The sequence below is a fragment of the Lepeophtheirus salmonis genome, chromosome Z, assembly GCF_016086655.4.
Source record: "Lepeophtheirus salmonis chromosome Z, UVic_Lsal_1.4, whole genome shotgun sequence".
In the NCBI taxonomy this organism is placed as follows: Eukaryota; Metazoa; Arthropoda; class Copepoda; order Siphonostomatoida; family Caligidae; genus Lepeophtheirus; species Lepeophtheirus salmonis.
In genome coordinates, this window is record NC_092584.1 from 21,505,430 (window position 1) to 21,511,429 (window position 6,000).

A 6,000-nucleotide genomic window follows, 5' to 3' on the forward strand; every position below is an offset into this window, starting at 1 on the left:
TATATGCTTTATTTATGAGACTTAATAAAATAAAAATAATGTAACTCGATAAATTTAAATAAACAGCACCAAAATTTCATTTTTTTTTTCGAAATTTTATTGATTTTCAAGTCAAAACGCATCCATGAAGGAACATTTTTTTGGACATTTAATGTTTATTTTCTTTTTTAAAATAATAAAGAACAAAATAAAAAATATCTGGCGATACTAAACTCCCAACTTTTTTTCATTTTGGTAGAGGCTACAGTTTAGCCACTTAGCATTTAAGATATTTTACCGGCAAAAATGTACTATTTGGTAAATTAATATTATAAGATTAGTATTTATAAAATAAATATAGAGTCCCCCAAATATTGAAGGTGAAATATCTTTATTCAAACTTTTGTTCAAATAGTATATTTGCGATTTTGTTCAAATTCATCTTAAATTTAAAACATACATTAATAGTTTCAAAAATATATATATATGTCTGAGTATAATTTTTCTAAAAACAAGTATTTGGAATCTTTTCTACGTCATCAACTAGCAAATAAATGATTTATAGAAGTTTATCCTTTATTTTTTCTTTATATTTTTAAAGTCTCTTTCTTTTTGGCACGAAGCTATTTTTAAAGAAATTTATAAGTCATGGGTGACCAGTATATGAATACCTATGTATACATATATAGACTCTATATACCAATAGATTCATTCATAAATTTTGCCCACTTTTTCTTATTCATTCAACTAATAACTGAAGTAGTAAACCTTTTTTTTCAAAAACTATTTCATTCATTTTTTAGGAACAAATTGGTGAAAAATTCCATATAATATTACATTTATTCATTTTTTTTTAATGGAAAGCATCATTTTAGCTAAAATTTAATCGGTAAAAAAACAGGATTCTGTTTACCTTTATATGAACATGTAATTTATATAACGGTTTTCAAAAAATGATATTTTTTCCGATACCTATTAAAAATATCAACTATAAATAAAATTTCCTAATCTTTGACATTCAAATATACGGCATTACTTATCGAATTCCACAAAAATACTCATTACATAAATAATAGAACGGAACTTTATGGGGAATCATACTTTTGTTAGGGGAATATTGCATGCTATAAATTGTGATAAAAACATTAATTTTTAATGCTTTGGTTCATCTAGAGAATCATGGCAAATACTTTAAATTTAATGACACTTTTATAGAATAACTCTGGAGGAAAGACCCTGTCTGTTATCTAAAATTAAATATGAGACTACGAAGCATAATTTTCTCAAATATAAAGGGTTACGGAATCGATAAGGAGTGGGAAATATTGAATGAGAGATACAGACTAATAATAATGGCAAATCATTTTCATTTGATCTATATTAGCCCCCATAAATAAATTATTATTTTTACTATTATAAAAAGAGCAATCGTGATTCATAACCGTTACAATGAAACGAAGCTCTCTGATCAAAAAACAGTCCCTTCTCGTAACAAAATATAGACATTTTCAAGCATAGTTCTTACTAAATTGGCTAGTATTTGAAATTCTATACCTTTATGCTGTTGTAAAGGATGTAAGGATGACCTCAAGCATTGTTTATCAATACTAAATACTAGTCGATCGTTATTAGCTTTGATTATCGACATTGGTAGAAATAAATTAATTGAAAAGTACGTAGACTTTTTGACCATCTGGTATTTGGGGTAAATATTAAATATACAATTCCATGGGTTTTTTTACGTAAGATTTTTTTATTTTGTCCAAGTAAGAAAAAAAAAAAGTGTCTCCTAGAGTAAAGAAAAAAAAAATGTTTGGATTTTAGCCTGAAAACTCTAGTCAGATCTTGGTCGTTATAATTGGCATAATTTCGGATTCACAAAATACCATACGTTAAAAAAAAAAAAAAAATCAATGTGATAATGAATCAAATCCCCTAAAATTTTTTATCCGTTAACTTCTTTAAAGTTACAATAAACTATTATTTCCCCTGGTACACGCTTTCATAATCCTTTAAGATCGAACAGAAACGAAATTCGAGTCGCATACCTAATAAAACTGCTTAACTGCAAAAATGGTACAAGAACATCATATATTCAACTTAGTAAAATTTGATTCCCTCATTCCAAATATGGCCTTATTTTTTCAGAGTTAGCATCATGGCCTTCAGAAATAGTCCATACTTTTTTTTTTGTTATTTAAAGCTATTTTTAAGGTTCAAAGGTTTTTTTTACGCTTGGCATTCAATTTAAGGATAAATTATATGAATATATTTCAATGCCTAATGGTAAAAAATTATTACTATAATTATTTTTAAAATATCTGTACCATGCTTATAAATCGAGTTCTCTTTATTTCTAGTTGATAATAGGTGCTTTTTAATCAGAGACTCAAAGCTTCAAGACGAATATATTTAGAAAGTTTAAAAGTATCTCATTTGAGTTCTGAAATTCTGAACTGTAATAAAAAAATCAAAAAAAATCTTCACTTAAACGCTCTATATCGTTGCCAATTTGAATAGGACCATGACAATATGACAAGGATTAAACACATTTATGAATTGATCTCATAAGATATCTAGCATATTTATAGTGCAGAATAATGTTCATTATTCTTTCAAATCTAAAATAAATTTATTGACAGGGATTACTACCAACACATGCTGCTCTCTTCTTCGTTAATGAACAACAATCCCAAATTCGGGATCCTACTCTCGAGAGTGATTTCATTTCAAGCTCCCATCCTCTTAACGGTATTGCACATCTTAGACTTCAAGATCTCCTACATGCACTGCCATTGAATTCCATTGAGTATCATTGCCTTGGACAGCCTCCTTCATGGCTCTCACGTCAATTTTTTCCTAATATCCCCTTCCGTTTTTGTGTCTTTGAGCTTCTTCTTCATTCTCACTGATTGTATGTTGCTGATCCACAAGGTAGACTGATTTTCAGAACACATTGAATGGATCAGAAATTTATGTTGGAGAATTAAAGAAATCTTGAACTTTCTGAGCTCAATTTTAGCATGATAGTGAAGTGCAATACAGAAAAAAATAAATAAGTAGGCTCTCAATTTATAGCGAGCCAAATTAGTTCGCACAACCTCGAGTTATTAGAGTCGCGAGAGTTTTTTATAAAATTTCCATACAATACTCGGTATATATAATCACTGGTATCAGAAACAAGGCAAGCTTCTGCTAAAATCATCAAAGCTACAGAGATAAAAAATGGGCAGTTGTTGTAATCGAAACTTGTAACTTGACATGGCTCCAAAACCATATTTTATACACTTGCAGTTAAGTTGATCTCGAAATCAAAGATTCGGTACTCGAGTACTAAGACTCACGATCCGAATTGAATACAAAAACTGTTTTATATTTATGAGGTAAAAAAAACAAAAAAACTTTCGTATTATGAATATGTTATTACTATCGACTTGAAATGATCTCAAAATAAATCGAAGGGCTTAAATTGGAGTTGATAAAAATATCCCAGTATTTGGACTTGTAAGATTGATTAGATCGGTTCTAGGACGGATGTTCTAATCAGTCTCCCCCTTCAGTCTTTCTACTAGTCATCGGTCTCAAGGACTTATTAGTGACCCTACTGCTCTAATTAATTATTTCACAAGCTGTGATTTACACTTAATTTCGAATATCCATATCTTATTACTCTCTTGGTTAATTTCAATAAACAATGTATATGTAAGTACTAAAATGATGTAAAATTGAATTAGTATTTGGCCCATGAACATTAACTTTGAATTTCACAATGTGGATAAAAATTTTGACATTGGATTTATTTTTTAGTTTTAAATCACAATTATAAGATATTAAAAAAAAATAAGATTAATTTTTTTGTCTTTGAAATATTTTGATTTGAGTTATAAATGAATTATAGTCTGTTAAATATATTTAATAATTAGATAAAATTGACATTTTTAAATTCAAAATTAAGGAATTGTATTTAAAACTAAACATATATAAAAATTGTTGAGTTGAAAAATTTGATGCGGAATAACTAGAATTATAAAAAATATATCATAACATCCGCAGGATATTTTTTTTTTTTGTGAGGATGTAAATCTAAGCAGTAATTTTTATTTTTACAAGTATCTATTCAGTTTTTTTTAGATTTTTTGAGGAGAAAACATTTACTATAAAGTAAACACGAGTGTGTGAGCTTATAAGAGACAAATAAATAACCTGAGGATTGATTGGGAAGTTAGGAAGGTAAGTCCTTGTTGGATTCGAAGTAATCTACATTGAACGGAATACACATATGCCAACGTTTTTTCCAGTCCTTTCATAATGAAAGACAGTGTTGCTCACCTAGAAAAAGAAAATTAAACCCCTTCAGGCCAGGTAATTTAAATTAATAGTTCCCAGTTATTTTTTGATGGAATGTATATTCCAAATAGTAAACAAAGGTTCACTTGTAATGGAGAAACCCCTATAACAAGATTCAAAAAATGTGTAAAATGGTGATCAAATCATGATCTAGATTTTGATCGATTTCCAAAAATTGCACATCACTCATATTTGCACATATTTGTTTATTGTGTTAGATGCTGGCCAGAGTATGTTATTCTTTGTGTGTTTTTGAGGATCTAATTGAGGTTTAATACAATACATACAATACTACTTGATCCAAATAAGAGTTATAATTATTTTGAAGAAAATCTTGATCAATAGGAATTTAAAAGCAACTTTCCATAACCAGGGGGTTAAACCCCCTATCCTCCCTCTCTCTCTCTCTGTTTTTTATTTATTTGCTTCTTCCTCAATCTCATAAATCATATTTCTTCCCCTGTCTATTTGATTTTCTTCTTCCACCCCCGTTTTTTCCATAGTTAATTTTATACTAAAATGGATATCAAAACAAGGTCTTATTTGTTCACGACTTCCTTGCTCCATTTTTCAATAACAATCAATTCTAAATACTAATAATCATTTCCTATATGAACACATTAAGGACTAAACATATTTTTATACACAAAATATTTGTTGTACTTTGACATAATTCCTGAGTTTATGCTTGTATACTAAATTATTCTCAATTATTCATTAAGATACACTTCTATTATTAGACATATACAACCAATCCCCAGGAGAATGGATGTTAACCTTCCTTTACTGTATTTTGGAGTTTGGAAACTTCCCTTTAAACCATTATAGTGATAGATTAGTTAATTTAGCACTAAATTTATGTATAAATTTTTCAGTGTAAATGACACATTTATTAATCATTTTGTTTATTTATCGTAATGTCTAGCTCGTATAGTTCAAATGAAAATAATGTCTTTCATGAAAAGGTAAATATCTTGTAAAGCATAAAGTCTATATTTAAAATTTAAATTGAAAATGTTTTTATGGCTATTGATGTTACTCGAAATCAATTTTTAATCATTTCCATTCATTTTTACATGTTATATTTCATTTTGAAATTAGGTGGTCAAACAATTAACTTAATATGATTCATATCTTACTGCTAAGGAAATTTTAGTGTTTCAGATGTAATATTGGGCAAAATCAAGATTGATTCTATAATAATTACAAATAATAAAAATAATGCATGGATTTAATATATTTTTTCTTAAAGTTTTATTAATAAAAATAGAAAATGAACATATTTGAATATGCATATATTTAAAAAAAAAAATTGAATTAAATAATATAATAACAAATAGATATCCAAATCAAATATTTCATCTTACATATAAATTCTACTGATACCAGCGATAGATCAATAAATTTACTGGCTCCTATTGGCACCAGTGATATTTCGATACTTTTTCATCTTTATAATTATCATATTTAAGCCATATATGAAAACTTTATCCTGTAATTGTTTCTAACTGTCCCAAAATAATTATCGCTTTTAATTGGTTTACATAACTATGTGCCTTTATTTCTAGCAGTGGCAATAGCTAAAGTTTAAAATTTAGCCGACTGTAAGAAGATTATTAAGTTTTGGTCTAAAAATCATAAACCGGACTAAACCATTATTATTTTTAGTAGACA